The sequence below is a fragment of the Schistocerca serialis genome, chromosome 7 (genome assembly GCF_023864345.2).
Source record: "Schistocerca serialis cubense isolate TAMUIC-IGC-003099 chromosome 7, iqSchSeri2.2, whole genome shotgun sequence".
NCBI lineage: Eukaryota > Metazoa > Arthropoda > Insecta > Orthoptera > Acrididae > Schistocerca > Schistocerca serialis.
The window spans coordinates 448,318,855-448,336,745 of NC_064644.1; the positions used below are offsets into that span (position 1 = coordinate 448,318,855).

Consider the following 17,891-nt stretch of genomic DNA (forward strand, 5'->3'; position numbering starts at 1 on the left):
TAAAAGTGAAAACTGAGATACTCTTGACACCCAGCTAAAAGCAAGTCTCGAGTGTCAGTTGAAATTACACCAACGTCGCGCAGAGGCCAGGCAGGCTAACACTGGAATCCAGAGAAAACGAGCAGAAGCAGACAGTAATCTTCATGTTGTGACTTTTGATTTGCAGCAGACTCTCCCAGTTCCAGAGATGTTGGCCAGCATTTTACAAAAGGAACATTTGGTTATACTATCTGAATATTCATTACTGTGGCATGAACAAAGGGCACTGCTTATTGTGGAATGAGGTTACTGCTGCCCGTGGATCAGAGGAAATTTTAAGCTGCCTTTTAGGATACTATGATGAAAACGACATGGAGAGACTCTCATCGCGATATCTGTGCTGTGGCCAAATTAAGAACTGTAACATGGTTCTGTTTTGGAAGTATGTCATATCAACAGGAAAATTTGGTGTGACTGAACATCACTTCCCCGTTAGTGGGCAACGATATTGCTCTCTAATACAGATTTCGCGACAGTTGAAAATTAAGTTCGCCAGCAAGTACAAGATGTGTACAGTCCAGATCAGTGGTTGGATATCATCCAGAAGTCAACTACGAAGAATCCATTTGTTGTGTACTATATGAAAAGAGAACATTTCATTCAAATAGGGCACTCGAAATAAGCATTTGTATCAAGAAAGAAGTCAGTTGATGGTCGAGATGTCAACCTGAGGAATGTATGCAGGTGGAAGGTGACCTCAGAATCTCCGTCATCTTTATTCATAACAGAGGCATTCCGTCATTACATCTGGCACGAAATAAGTTCCAGAAAACGTGGAAGGCAATGCCCTGTTCCTAACTTTCGACTTAAATACAACCGGCCAAGACTTTCGCTTGTAGATTACATACCTCAAATCCATCATGGATTCTTCTTGCCACTAAAGCTACTTGTTTCGGACAGAGAACACGTCAGTGATGATTGCCAATGTAGTTTGAGTAAAGTGTTGAACAGTTTTGTAAAGTTTCTGTAAAGTTTGGAAGGTAGGAGACTAGGTTCTGGCAGAAGTAAAGCTGCGATGACGAGGCGTGAGTCGTGCTTGGGTAGCTCACTTGGTGAAGCAGTTGCCCGCGAATGGCAAAGGTCCCGAGTTCGAGTCTCGGTCCGGCACACAGTTTTAATCTGCCAGGAAGTTTCATCTGTGATATTATTGGGCCGGTACTGGTGGCGCATTAAGACTTGTCGTACTGTCGGTGAAGAAACCGGACGAAACTGGCCTGACTCTGCCGGAGTGAGGAATCGAGATGAAACTGCTTATACTACCTGCTGGTAGCGCTGAAACTGAACTGCTGATATGGCTGCCCGGAACTGTTGGTAATGCCGACTTGAAGCGTCGGGTGTAACTGACTTATCACGGTCAGGCGGTGACTGAAATAGTCGGGCGATGATGGATATACGCGTGGCACTGCGAGGGCGTGTGACCTGGTACAGCAAAATAGGGCTCCGCCCACAGCCCTCTGTGTTACGACAGGCACGTCACCCGTCGGCCAAATCGGCTCCCCGAGACGCTGTGTTGGTGACGTGTGGTAAACAGCCCAGGCCACTCTGTGTTTAAGAGAGCCGTTTACGCTCGCACTCCTAGCGTGACAGCTGCCCACAAGGCCTGCCTACTGTATGGGGGAAATGACTACCAGGCCAATACAACAACACACCTACATTTACCTCTCTCCATTATCCAATAAAGCTTCTATCGTCATCACGGATACACACTGTAAAGAAGCAGTACCAAAAAGTCGCTTTTGTATCGTCATCACGGATATGCACAGTAAAGAAGTACTACCCAAAAGTATCTTTCTATTATAAATAACACGGATATATTATCAAATGGTTCAAATGGCTCTGAGCACTATGGGACATCTGAGGTCATCTGTCCCCTAGAACATAGAACTACTTAAACCTAACTAACCTAAGGATATCACACACATCCATGCCCCAGGCAGCTTTCGACCCTGCGACCGTATTGGTCGCGCAGTTCCAGACTGAAGCGCCTAGAACCGCTCGGCCACAGCGTCCGGCGAAATATTATCATTTACACAGTTTGTATTTATTGTCAGTACTTCAGAAATTTCGCCACATATCTCAGACTATGGAAGAGCCGCTGATGTAAACGCCCTAACTGTGTTCTGTTCGCGAAGCACTATCACAGTTTAGAAAATGCAATACAGAAGTCCCAGCGGTACAGGGCACAGTTGTCACTCACGAAAGCGCTTTATTTCCTCCACGTTTCATTCCATGCACAAGATAATCACACGTCTTACGTGAGTTGTCGGCTCACTACGAAGATCGAGTCATTACAGAACAATGAAACCGAGCTGGAATTTGGGATAAAGAGTCTCCTTGTTGGACAGATGTATGTCCAATGGTTCGCCGGGTTAGCACTGCAGTTTATCGGCGTTAATGAACAACCTTCGTTGTGGCCTTTCCTTTTACACCTGAAGGGCGGATGCAAGTAAAGCGCAACTGTAAAATAGCTAGCAAACGTAGAAAAATGGTCTCTTTTTAACAGTTTGACAGTAAATTGTTGCCTGAATACCAAATAAAGCCGTATACAATCAAGCTATAATTTATTTTCGTGTTGGTGACTGTTTGCTTTGCAATCTTTGTAACTACAGAGAACCGAGGGAAACATTAGATAAAAATAGGATACAAATATACTCTGTAGCCTTTTGCGTTCGTTAATATTCTATGTACTAATCTAATTTCACAAAGACCATTGTCATACAGCGGTCTTCTGTAGCGTCCCGAGATTCGATTATGCAAGTCATTCTGCTATCTTGAATTTCACTATAGTTTATAAAACAGTTGCTTTTCCATGTGATGATGATGTCCTATACTCCTTGACAGAGCGTAGGGGACGATGCGGGAGACCCGCACCGCCGTACTAGGCAAGGTCCTAGCGGAGGTGGTTTGGCATTGCCTTCCTCCGACTGTCACGGGATGATGATGCTGAAGACGACACAACAACACCCACTCATCTCGAGGTAGGCAAAACCTCTGACCCCGCCGGGTATCGAACCCGGGACCCCATGTTCGGGAAGCCAGAACGCTACCACGAGACCACCAACTGCGGACGTTTCCATATAATGGAAGTGTTTTCTATAGTCAATCAAGGATATCCTTACCGTGGCAAAGACATGTGACAAAACATACTGTAATATACGATGAGTCCATGTAAGGAAAAGCTTTTGAATTCTGCCAGTTCCTAAATTTTTAATTTCAGCAGAGGATAAATACGTGAAAATGCTAACTCTGAAAAAGAAACGCTAAGTTTTTCCTGAAACCCTAAACAGTCGGACAATCTTACCAAATCATTTATTCAGCTCCAGGATTGAGAGAATTATAAAACCATCCTGTGTCACACGATACATGGATTGGAACTTGCTGTTGTACCAAGCCACAAGGTCATAAGATAAGGTGTAGGTAGGCTGTTTAGGTTTTTATGTTGATAACGCCACGTAGCGCACTGTATGAAAAACACTGACTGTGTGTGCAGTCTGTGGCTGGTTTGCATGGTTGGAATTTTCGATATTGTAGTGTTCGGCAGTTGGATGCGAACAGCGCGTGGCGTTGCGCAGTTAGAGGTGAGCAGCCAGCAGTGGTGGATGTGGGGAGAGAGATGGCGGAGTTTTTGAGACCGGATGATCTGGACGTGTGTCCATCAGAAACAGTAAATTTGTAATATTGGATAGCATGAACTGATATATATATATATATATATATATATATATATATATATATATGATGACTTTTGAACATTATTAAGGTAAATACATTATTCTCTATCAAAATCTTTCATCTGCCAACTATGCCTATCAGTAGTTGGTGCCTTCAGTAGTTAGAATCTTTTATTTAGCTGGCAGTATTGGCGCTCACTGTATTACAGTAGTTCGAGTAACGAAGATTTTTGTGACGTAAGTGATTCATGAAAGGTACAGGTTATTGTTAGTCAGGGACATTCTTTTGTAGGTGGATGCATTACACACTGCTGGCGTGTACAAGGTGGGATGCGAATGTGGAGAGGCATAAATCGGCGAGACCGGCAGGCGAATAGCAACGCGCATTCGGGAACACGAGCGCTATACCGTCTAGGGCAGCACAACCAATCTGCAGTGTCAGAACATCAGCAAGATTGCGGAAAGGAAATAAAATTCAGGGAAGCTTGAGTGTAGGCCAAGCAGCCGGTTATGGCGAAACGCAAAATCAGAAAGGCCATCCAAATAGTTAAACACCCGAAGAACATGAAGGGATTGACTCAGGCTTGACCCATCTTGGCTGCCAGCAATCAGAGCCCAACAGGTCGCACTGTCAACACAAAGAGCGGGCGCTACCGGCAAGTAACTGCCTGCGCGCTACTGACGTCCAGCAATTGGTAAACAGGAGCCAACTTCTCATTCGCCGGTGACCACCAGTCAAGGCACGTAACACAAGAACCAATAGGCAACAGAGGTTATGCTCTCCTCCACCGCAGTAACCTATTACAATGAAGGTCTCTCTCCTTCTTCCTTAAGTGACCAATGAAATGAACTGTCTTTTTAAAACTGTAATGGCATATACAGTGAAAAGTAATAACAGAATATATATATGACGGTAGTATCTGTTCCCGAAAGAACAGTTACCGTGGATGACCATGCAGCTTTGCTAGAAATGAAATGATAATTAAATAGACACCCTAGCTGCAAGCAGGCGTTAATACACTTCATTGGGGACATGTTGAAAATGTGTGCCCCGACAGGAACTCGAACCCGGGATCTCCTGCTTACATGGCAGATGCTCTATCCATCTGAGCCACCGCGGGCACGGAGGATAGTGCGGAACAGATACTACCGTCATATATATATAGTTAAAAATATGGGTTCCCGGCCTTTTACCTTCTTGTGCGAACGCACACGCTATGCCCGAACTCGTACGGGACTTGGTAGATTAATCTGCCACGAGTAATGAGTATGATGGGCAAACATCTATTAGGCGCACTACGAATGTAGTGTTGTGGACATGTTGGGAATGTGGATCTCACGGGGAGCGTGCAAGTGATAAGTCCCTGCAGACGCACTATCCTCTGTGCCCGCGGTGGCTCAGATGGACAGAGCGTCTGCCATGTAAGCAGGAGATCCCGGGTTCGAGTCCCGGTCGGGGCACACATTTTCAACATGTCCCCAATGAAGTGTATTAACGCCTCCTTGCAGCTAGGGTGTCCATTTAATTATCATTTCAACAGAATATATGGTACACTGCATAGCTAGAACGCACCAGTAGACCAAGAAGAGGACCGCTCCTATCGTGGCCGAAACGCTGTTTTTTTTTCCAGCTTTGGTTTTATGCAATATGACGCGGTATCATACCCAACAAACTTTCTTGTCGACTGACTCTGGCCGCGGGAGCTTACGGAACTATGGTATAGTACGTGGTGAGGTGGCAGTAGGAAAGTGTTCTACACATATGAAAACTGTGGACGTAATCGATGTAATGATGGTTGGAGGAGATGAAAAATAAGCAAAATTTATTGGTATCTAACTATATGTAACACAAGGGCGACAGCCTCAAGGAAGATCTCTAACATGTAATCAAAAGCGTTATAATTTCACTCACCTTGCACTTTGAATAAGTTATCGTGTTGTTCCTTTACTGTAGTAGGCAACTGTCCTAAGAGTTAGGTATTTTAAATACAGTGGCATAATATATGTATATTCATCTGTCGATGTTTTCCATTAATCATCCACTAGAGTTTCGAAGAAGAATGAAATCTATAATATCACATTACTTGTATGCCTGAATTACACTTTAGAATGGCAGGCCATATCACTTTTATTGAATGACGCACAACACACCTAGGTGACACAGACAAATGATACTATTTTTCAGCTGCCTATAAACAACGATCCTAATATTCTACCAAACGTTGAATTTCTCGACGACAGAAATTCTCTCCTTAGTCACGGATATATTCAGAATAACTGTACGAACGTCTTCGCTGTCGGAAAATCTGCAGCTGCTGCGAAGCATTTTCTCGATTTCTATGACATTCTTGTCTGGGCTCGATGCCGATGGTCTTCTTTTCTGATCAGCATCACCCACGTCCGTGAGGCGTTGTTCAAAATGATGACACCATTTCACTGCGGATGTACGCGGGAGGTTATTTAGTCCATACAGCGACATAATTTCATAGAGAATCTGTAATCCATTTAGAATCGTACAGTCTCGCTCACTTTCATTCTGGGGAATGTTTCCATTTAGAGATCATACTGTCTCGCTTACTTTCACTCTGGAGAACGTTTCCAGCTGTTACGCAATGCTATTCCCACACTGTGTAGCACCTATGTTTCATCTGTAAGGCGGCAGAACTGTGTCTACATTACTCCCAAAGCATTTATTGCCTTCTGACAATGCGTCAGTATCGTTGTGCAATGATGTTATCGCGGGATGAAAGTGTAACTTACTTATTCGCGTCCTCTCGTGTGATACTACAAGTAGAACTAACATTAATCTTCAAAACAACAGATTTCAGCTGTGGAAGTTGACACCTACGAGTATTTCGCCTTGTCCACTTACATTGGTGCATCTGTTTTTCACAGAGACATGAAAATGACAAAACGATACAACGCATTTGTGCAGATGAACTCTCTGTGGCATTAACTCCAGGACTAGAAGGTGCTTGCGACCTACGCTACAACGGATCTCTCTGATGCATGTTGCAAATTTATCTTTTCCAGCACCGCCGCAACCTGTCATATCCCACATGCCACCAGCTAGTCTGTACTCGTTCTGACTTTACACTCAAACTAGTGGCACATGAACCATTTTGGAATTAAAAGAAAGGCCGTGGAAGAGGTTGGTAGGGCAGCAAATAAGTGCAAAATGCTTCCGGTAAAAAGAGTGTCTTCCAATTAATTTGGTGCACATCAGTAAGAATGTTGAACCGATCTAAATGTGCAACTCACGAGAATTCATTTAGATTTCAAGAAAGTAACTACTTTCAAGTAATTAATTTTCAAAAAGTAACTAGTACTAATTAATAACCCCTGTGGGATATCAAACGGACGGGCGCTGTGACCGAGCAGTTCTAGGCGCCTCAGTCTGGAAAGCTTCTGCTGCTACGGTCGCAGATTCGAATTCTGCCTCGGGCATGGATGTGTGTGCTGTCCTTAGGTAAGTTAAGTTTAAGTAGTTCTAAGTCTATGGGACTGATGACCTGAGATGTTAATTACCATAGTGCTTAGAGCCATTTGAATTTGGATATCAAACAAAACACGCACTCACATAAGATTTTGTAAGTGAAACGCCGGAATAATTGTGATATCTCTTAGCATCTAACACCAACAGTCTCCACTACCATAAAAATACCACCCATAGTCACGACCTAAATCCCTCTGGCACTATCTGCCGGAACATTGAGATTATACAGAGCAAGTAGTGTAGTGAGAGATGATGTAACAGCTTTGTTCTTCATAGTCATACTTCCACAACATTTGATGATCTAACAAAAAGCTTATTGTGTCACTAAGGTTGAGCTGGCGTCAACTAAAGCTCTGTTGTCACTCAACACCTAAACTGATCTGTTGAGAACATGGGGCAGTGACGTCTAATTGCACATTTGAGCAGATGTATCAGACATATCAGTTTCCCTGAGAAAACATTATTTTGATACTTTGATGCTCCACGCATGTACCTCACGTGTAAGCTCAATGGAACACTTCCGGCGAAAATTTGGCAATTAGTCTGCTACTCACCGTCTTCACACCGACGGTCGACATTTATTCTCACACTCTTCAGGAACTAGGAAGAGTCCATCCACCTGTTGCTGGTGGGTGCCGTCCCACTAAAAGTGTGTCGTACTCTTCAGTTTAGACGGTAGTATTTGTGATCTAATCTTGCGGAACGTTCCAGCCAACTGGCTGTCGCCTCTATTCGGACCCTTGCTTCCGCCCACTTGGTTGACTTGTGTCTCGAGTAGGCACACCTCGCCCACACCATAGCTATGGCTATATCTGGGCCGGCCGCGGTGGGCGAGTGGTTCTAGGCGCTTCAGTCCGGCGCAGCGCGACTGCTACGGTCGCAAGTTCGAATCCTGCCTCGGGCATGGATGTGTGTGATGCCCTTAGTTTAGTTAGCTTTAAGTCGTTCTAAGTTCTAGGGGACTGATTACCTCAGATGTTGCGTCCCATAGTTCTCAGAGTCATTTGAACAATCTTAAGCTATTTCTGGCTGCCACGCACCACAAAGCGTATATTCAGGATATATTCCGCCACAAGTGATTCTTTTGCTCCACTTAATAGTTTATGAAATGTTATCTTTAAGAATTGAGGATGGTTCGTGTAGTCAAATCTGACATACACGAACATAATAGATGTACAAAGAAAATGCAGAATACGATCAACGAAAATGACATCAAAAAACTGCTAAAATTTCATCACTTACAGATATCTTTATGACCTTTAGAACAGAGTAGAAATTGTAGAAAGTAATACCGATACTAAATTTGAAGACACATTGCCTTCTCCTTTCATTTAGTCCGAACAATTTCAATCTATGAACAGTGCTATTAATGAGCTGAACCCACTTAACAGTGTACTGAATCGTAAGTTAATAGTTTGCACCCTGAGATTGCCACGTTAAAAGATTAGACATCATACAATCAAATACATGCTACCCTTCAATATAATCAGGCAGAACAATTTGACACTATACCACTAGAGCACAGTCTTGGCAGATTACAACGTGTGAGAGAATTAGACGCGCAACAACGTCTCTAAAACCTTTTTTTCGACGATAATGAACCAACATCAAATATCCGACACGATGGTGTCGATTTCAAGCATTTCTCGTCCGTACGTAAGTTCAAACTATTCCGCAATAACGAAACAGACGTCCATCTCTTAGACTTAGTAAAACAGTTTTCATTCTCGTAGCCACTATTACCTGTAAACTAGAATTCATTTGCAGATTTTTGGAGGGCGAGTTCGCCGTCCGGATGTACCCTACTCCAAGACAAAGCTACTCATTAGAAGAACTTCACAATGCCTTTTTGTCAGCTTATCGGCCAGAAACTACATTGTTTGCCACCCTTTAAAAATTCTGACTTCCAAATCTCTAAGAAATTTTTTGAACTCTAGGTTAAAGAAAGAAATCTGCAACTTACAAAGCCATATAATAAATCAGCATTAATACAGAAATGCATCCATAAATTATCACATTCATTATGAGTCTACCTGTTAACGGGACAACAAAAGAAATTCATTACTGCATTACACTTTCTCTTACAACTTCTTTAAGTACGACATTCTGACTATTCCTTTGTTAACATAAATTTCTTGCAAAACAACAACAGTAATAACACGTATGGATATCGACACTTATCAAGAAATTTTAATGACAGACATAACAATAGGTTTAGGAATAACAACGAAATTTTAATAATCAGTATTCACAAAACCAGCAACAGAACCAACAGTTTGGTAGCAACAACAAGAATTCTCAACAACAAAACCACCAAGTTCAAAATTCCAGACTACAGTATTTTCCCCAAGGTGAACTCAACTTCAATGGTTCGGCGCAAACCTTCGTGAACAAGCAACAGCATAGCAATAACAGTACAACACAAGACAATAATCTGTATGAGACTAATTACAGCAACAAACGAAGAGGTCATAATCAAAAGTTTCTGCGTAAATGTGAGAATAAACATTCATTCCAAAATCACGGGCAACTCCTGCAACTACGTCCACTTACTCTGAATGAACTTGACTTACGTTTACACCCACCTCAAAACCCTAACGGCCACACTAGCAGAACTGCAAAAATTAGTGAGGTGCCACAACAAGCTTGGACATGTAATCAAAGTCCAAATGCTGTATGACTAGAGGACAACCCTGTTGCTTTAACTTGCAACGATGATCAGCAATTAGAGCCTCACGAAACAGTAACTGAAAATATAATCACTTTCGATGACGTCAGAGAAAAGCTTTTACAAGAAAAGAACCACACTAAGAAGAAAGCTTCAAACCCCATCATTGATATACTAATAGGTACACGTAAATTTATTGCTCTGATGGTTTCAGGTTCTCCTGTTACTGTGATAAGTGATGATGCATTTAATAAGTCCGACTGTTCCACTAAACAAATCAAAGAACACAGCACATTTCTAACAAAGGTGTCGATGTACACCTTCAGACTTCTTTACCTTCCTCTGTACATGGTCACACATTTTATTCCAATTTTTGGATTGTTCTCTTACTCACCACCGACGTAATGTTAGGTATGGACTTTCTGATCCAACATAAAGCTATTTTTGATTTCAAAAACCATTACCTCATATTAAATGAAAATGACAATCAGGTTTCATTGGAATTTAACCAAATTTTGAAACTTCCTGGCAGATTAAAACTGTGTGCCCTGCCAAGACTCGAACTCGGGGCCTTTGCCTTTCGCGGGCCAGTGCTCTACCAACTGAACTACCCTAGCTCGACTCACTCCTCGTCCTCACAGCTTTAATTCCGCCAATACCTTGTCTCCTACCTTCCAATTTCATTCTGTAGCCAAATTTTATCATCTGAGGAACAAAACGCCAATAAAACTGAACTTCTTTCTGTACCCAAAAACACACATTTGGGTAGATCTTTTTACACTGACACTTACTTTCACTGTACTAATGTACAAGACGAAATGGAGTACGAAGTTGAACATACAACTACCAACAAGGCTAGAAAAAGCCAAGCAACAACACATGACGAACGGCGACAATTACATAATATTTTACTGCAGCATTCACGAGTCTTTGATATCATTCCAGACACTATGATGGGTTTCTTATCGGAATTTCACGTCAAACCTTACGATTGTTTCAAATCTAAATAGTATTCCAAATCATGTATTTGTAGGGTTAGAAAGGAACTTCAAGCCTTGTTTGACCAAGGAATTAGAGAACAAGCTGTTAGTCTGTACATAGGCCTACTACATATTTTTATTAAAAGGGATGTATCATTATGCCTTGTTCTCTATTCACACGAGATCCACGACATTACAGTAATGGACAATGATCGACCACAGACTTCAGACGAACTTTTACAGAAATTTCATGGTAATCTGCTTATTCAACACTAGACCTAAAATCCAGTTTGTATCAGATTGAACTTATGCCCAACTGTGGAAAATACCCGGCATATCCCTGATCTGGCAGTTGCTATCAATTTTCTAAACTGCAATTTGGTTTGATAGTATCTTCTGCTGCATTCATACGACGTATAAACCCAGTAATACCGGTTGAATTGAAAGACAGACTAACCACATATGTTGATGACATTTTAATTGCGGAACCTACTTGGGCTGCCCATAAGAATACTCTTCAAGCTTTACTTCAGACATTTCCTCAGAAAGGCTTCACAGTTAATCTAAGTAAATCCCACTATGGCTAAGCTTCTAATAAATTCCTACACTGCTTCATTTCTGCCGACGGCATAGCTCCCGATCCACAGAAACTTCAAGGAATTCGAGATATTACGATTCCTATTTTAAAACAGTATCTTCGTAGCCCCCTAGGACTCATGAACTTTTTTCGTCGTTTCATTGACTACTCTGCGCTAGTTCCCCCGAAACTATATTAATTAACAGCCAAAACTACTATCTGGACATGGGATGAATAAGCTCTTGCCAAATTCTTGAACCTTAAACACGCACTCTTAAATGCACCGATACTACCACACCCTGATCTCACTACGAACTTTCCGATCACCACTGACAGTTCCAAAACAGTCCTCGAGGTATACAGAGTGATTCACGAAGGTATGCAAATAGTTTCATATGTTAGTCTCCAAGTAAAGCTAAAAAAAAAAAAAACGTTCAGGTAAACATGGGTCCGAAAATGTTTAGTTACGGAGTTATGGCTAATAGACGATTTTGCATGAAATTTAGAAACTTCGCTAGTATAAATCCATCGCAAAACTGTACGAGGTAAAGTAAAGCACTTTTTCCATTTATTTTCTTGGTACTGATCTCGTGAATCTAATAAAACATGTCCCAGACGCGTATCTGCAGCAGTTTTCCAGAACATCCAGAGAAAACTGAGCCTCATCAGTAAATAAAATGTATTTGTCTAACGGCCCATTAGTATTTAACCAGCTCCACAATTCCAGGAGAACAGCCGGATCTCTCGAATGTGAATGATGCACTTTTTGTTTATGACAACGATACAGATTATTGTACTTCTATGTACGCGATAACTTAGATTGTGAAATTCATAATCATTGAGAGATATGTCGTGTTATGGTACAAGGGCTATGTTGAACAGCCTACATAATATCCTCATCATTGTCTTCATGTATCGAGTTCTCGTACTGATTATGAACGCTAGGTAGAAAACCAGTCTCTCATAAGATTCGAAATACTACGATAATGATTCGTACATTCTGAATCCTCCGAAGTGGATAATGTACGCGATATTCGTTAACTGCAGCCGTAGCATTAACATCATAAATAAACACCATATCGGCTTATTTCTCTGTCGGAAATTTGGAAGGCATCCCTATTTCATAAATAATCTACAAACTACAAAAGTTACTATGTGCTTTCACTTAAATAGACTCTTATTACTATGTTCTTTTACTGAACAGCACAGAAACTAACTCGCTTCAAGGTTAGGAAACGCCTGGAAAAACTCACTAACGGTTGCCAATAATGACATAAACGTTTCTACATTCTTAATGGAAAGTTTAATTGTTTATATGTATCATAATCCTTGCTTCTCTGGACGATCTCGAGTACTACGGAAGATACACATCTGGGACATGTTTTATTTGAGTCATCAGACCAATAACAACAAAGTATATGGAAATCGTGCTTTGCATTAACGTCGTACAGTTTTGCGATGGCTTCATATTAGCGAAGATGCTAAATTTCAGGCAAAATCTGTTATTAGCCATAACTCCGTAACTAAATATTTGCGGATCTATGTTAATATGAACTTTTCTTTACTTTTACTTCTAGCATAACGTATTAAAATATTTGCTTATCTTCGTAAATTATCCTGTATACTTCCCAAGAGACAGAATTCTGTCAGCTGCAGAACATAACTATTCGATTACAGAGTTGGAAACCTTATCTGTCGTTTGGGTCTTTATTACATTTAGACACTTTTTGTAAGGAAGACCTACCACTGTTTAAACTAACCACTGTACTATTCCATTTCTGCTTTCCACAAAATTTTCTCACTACCGTTCTGGACGACGGAAGTTGTAATTACAAGAATTTGACTTTATGTATACCCTGTTCCCGTTCTCAAAGTGTGTAAGCTGATGTTTTATGCCTCTTACCACCAGACAACAAGATATTGCCACATAATTTTGCCACACTGATTACAGTATACTGTTCATACAGCAAGTATCGGTTGAAAACTTTGTTGTTTCATCTGTTAAAAGCAGTTTCAAAGAACAGGTTATGACAGTATCAGGAAGAATATTAAGCAGCTTTGGCATAACAGGACCAATTCAACAATCAGACGTCACTACTTAGTACGTAATAATATTATCTTTCGACGTACACATCCACACAGTGACAACTGGGTCTTATGTAGATCTGAAGGTACAATCAACAAGTTCATTTGGGGCACGCATTTAAGTTAAACACATTATGGTTCACAACAGTGTTTCCTCACTCTCCGAATTGTTAATTTCAGAATATGGGAAAATGTGTACGACGTGTACCAGCAACATGCATACCTTGTCAGCAAGCGAAATCATTGACGAGCTAATTGTTAATGTATAATCAGTTTATTGTGTGTTAACTGTGAGCATTATTAATTTTCAAAGAGTCAAAATACATATTTTAAAGTTACTTCCATTTGTTACTCACCCCAAGTCAATACCAGTTCCTAGATCCATGGCGTTTTTGATTAACTGTTTTGTTATAGTCTCAGTCATATTCGATTTAATTAAAATGTATGCTAAGCAACAGCCTTGAAAAATAGCTGTGTGCTAACTATAGAATCTGAAGTACTAACAGAGCACTGCGAAGAGTGTGCTATTGCGCAGATCAGTGTAAGAAATGTTATTATTTCAGGGACAGCATTTACTAAGCACAGGGACCATTATTTTGAAATTGAATAAGTTTTGTTTTATTACCACAGCCAATTTCAAGTCAATATTGTTGGATTAGATTCAGTTCTTGTGTTACGTAAATTCATGCTGTTTTGGTCTGGTTTAAAGTTATTGACAGTTTACATTCTCGGAGTCACTTGAGTACAGGGCAAAACACGTAAGCGACGAGATAAAATACCCGTTCGCGTACCATTCCCATTGTCGTAGATGTGTTTCCATCAGTATTTCATACAATGACGGCTGTTTTATAGATAGCTGAAATATCCGCTCACGTGAAAAAAGCCGAAGAAAGACACTTAATGAGCAATTCATACTTAGAGGCACCAATTTCATGGATACCTGCGATTAAGATAGTGATAACTTCCTTTGAAGCCTTTTTGCAAGTCAACAGCTGTAGGCAGTTGTTTGTAAACGTAAATCTGTAAGCAGCTGACAACGCATCCAATCATCTGCCCCGTTAGCTGAATAGTCAGCTTGCCTGACTGCCATGCAGCGGACCACGGTTCGTTTCCTCGCCGGGTCGGAGATTTTCTCCGCTCTGAGACCGGACGTTTTATTGTCCTCATCATCATTTAATCATTTTCGACACGCAAGTTGCTCAGTGTGGCGTCACCTAGAAAGACTTGCAACTCGACTGCCGAAATCCACCAGGTGGGAACTCCAGGCCACCAATGTCATAAGATAGTTTCATTTCATTTCTGAGCGTCCAAGCTAGGCAGTAGTTCCAAAATTATTCGTTAGAGGACGTACCATTACAATAGACTCGGAACTCGTCCACTGTAGGTATTTTACACTTTTATAAATTCTAAATAATTACTTTCAGCTTTCACTTTTAAAGCCACAAAATTTTAATTCTGCCACAGGTCGGAAAAAATCTCTTTTAAGTTAAAGCATATTAACAGATTTTCGAACAGCACGCTTTTATAATTACGACACGCCCAGTATCTCACTGGAGCAAAACATTTATAAATATGTTTAACTTTGTTGTTTTATAGTTTACTTTAATCATTTTATCTGAAAAAATACGCAATGTAATTCTGAAACACATCAGAGAACTGCTTTTTATGCTAAATCATTTTAAGAGTTTTAATGTATCCGATTGTACCATTTTTATAATTCCAATTCCCATATATTTCTAATGACTTCATTAAGCGCGAAACTGTTTTTTACTTCATTTGTGTTCTACTGTTTGTATATTTGACGTTGCTTCTGTACAAAATACGGAATTTGTATATTATTTATGCACTTGTGCTGAACATACATAAGCGTTGTCTCTCATCTCCTATATTCAAGCAAAAGTATCTATGTGCCGATTATATTGTGTATCAACATGTGACAATTTCGAATGCGCTTATTAAAGATCTAATAAATACGCTGAAACTGATAGCGAGAACTTAATAAAGATCTAAAAAAGACAGCTGGATGTAATTTTCTTTAAGTTCTAGTATTTCTTATCACGTAAACCCCAAGGTTCACTACTACCATTTTAAAATACCACAAGCATTAATGCGATTACTTACCACATCAGTGAGTACGTACAAAGTAAGACAATAAACGTAGTCTTACTTACAAGGATGTACGTGAGACATGACGTAATGACACGACACAAGCTTTATTCATCTGTTGTAACTTATCTAAATCTCTAGTTAGTGTCGCAGTCAAGAGTGTCATTTTTATACAACAGCCAATGTCACTTCCTATATGACCACCCACAGTTATTCTTAAACAACATGATACGAAATAACGAGAGGCTCGTTTTGTCAGTTATGTTGAACTGACATTAGCTACAGGTCTTTCCTCATTCTACATCCATCCTGATCTGCTGATAACATGGGGATGCAACCGAAGCATATTACTTTGTGGCAAACTGTGACGTCAGATACGTCACTTTACCTAATAAACATGAACTGACGCTATGTTGCTCCGCACTTACTCATTATGTCTGAACTTCACTCAGAATACTTCTCGTAATAATTTTGTGATTGCTCTGTCTATTGCACAACGTGTTTCTGTGAAAAGAATTGTTTGTTTCTCCCACCCTTCAGGTCCAGCGACCACTCCCCTCAGCTGTTGCAGAGATGTGAATTCCCATTAAAACTGAATGTTACCTCGTAGTTCTGGAGGAAGCATTGTCGCGCTAAGCTTCCAGATCATTCGAGACACTCACTATTGCTCCTCATCGGCACCTCAATTCTGTCCACCTGAACAATTCTATCTGGCGGAGTCGTCCATCAAAGTGATAAACGTCAGATATGGTTTCCGTACATTTTCCCAGAATTCTCATAGGCTCCTCAATCAAAATTCAAATATCTTCTGAACTAAATGGCTGATTTTGATACGGTCTGCATCAATTGATCTTAACTATAAAAAAGAAGATGTAATGATGACTTTTCCACCACAAGTTACATCTTTCCTAAAGTTAGTAAATCATGTAACATTATAGGTCGGAAATAAGTGTGGTCACTGAAATACCACATTTCAGGTGAATAATACTACCTACAATGTCTTTGGTCGCTGACCAAACAGTATTATACATCTGAAACATGGAAAAGCTAAATGTGAAATGGTACTGAGGAAGTTCCCTCCATATAACTCCTTCAAATTCGTAGCAGAGTATTTATTTGGAAACTTTCTGTTTATTTACTGGAAAATTTTTTCAAACCTACTGGTGTTTATTAAACCAATCGTCGTTTAATGTATTGTGATTCAGCTGTAAATAGACTTTACACAGCACTATTGAAATAACAATTGAGTTGCTATTCTGTAAACTGGCTCGTCCATCGCCATTATGACACAGCTTGGAAAGTAGCCTCTGAAATAGATAACCAACTGCCTTACATTTCAGGCTGTCGCCGCGCGGGATAAGCCGAGCGGTTTAAGGCGCTGCAGTCACGGGCTGTGCGGCTGGTCCCGGCAGAGGTTCGAGTCCTCGTTCGGGCTTGGGTGAGTGTGTTTGTCCGTAGGATAATTTAGGTTAAGTAGTGTGTAAGCTTAGGGACTGATGACCTTAGCAGTTAAGTCCCATAAGAATTCACACATTTCTTTCAGGCTGTCAGTCTATGCCACTGTGTTATTGTATCAAGGATGTAAATGAGATTGAACGCCTCACTCAATACACAAGTAATAAAAATTGTTTTCATTGTGAATTAAATGATTTTATATGTGTTTAACTTTCGAGCTATACTTTAGTATGTTTTACAAACAAAGTACGATTTAAGTCTAACGCATAACCAGTTATTACCCTAAATCAGTGTACAGTTTCTTTTTTTTTTTAAGCTAGTGGTGTGCTTACGTTGGAATATGCATAATTAACTCTTACCTTGACAATACTATTACAGAATGAAGAGAAGCTAAATGTTGTGGCTGTGCCCACTTTTAATGTTTTGTGGTTCTTGGCTAGATGAGGAGCGGGTAGTAAGATAGGTGGGTGGCTAGTTCCCTCTCACGACAACACGAAATCCACACGTGGTTTAAATACACTTTATTACTGGATCCAGTAGAGTACTTATCTTCAATGTTGTCCAATCTGAAGTTCTGGGAGTAGCAGCAATCAGATAACATCTACTAACTATCGAATCTTGTCCGTGTCCGTGTCACAACTATATACGACTAATCTTCTCTGGAAGCTGGCTAATGTGCGGGGCGATGACTATCACTGTGAAAACCTAGAGCACAGTGTGACGTAATGAGGTGCAATGCTAACTGGGTCAGAATGCAACGTACCGAGGTACTGAGATCGAGAAATTGAACCGGCTCGGCCCGCAGCGGTGGCCG

At 40.7% G+C, this 17,891-nt stretch overlaps 1 non-coding gene across 1 annotated transcript; it reads left to right on the plus strand.

Annotated features, from left to right (window-relative positions):
• The first annotated feature begins 5,096 nt into the window (after nt 1-5,096).
• On the plus strand, nt 5,097-5,171 carry Trnat-ugu (transfer RNA threonine (anticodon UGU)). The gene has a single exon. It is a non-coding gene; the product is annotated as a tRNA-Thr (tRNA).
• The last annotated feature ends 12,720 nt before the right edge of the window (nt 5,172-17,891 follow it).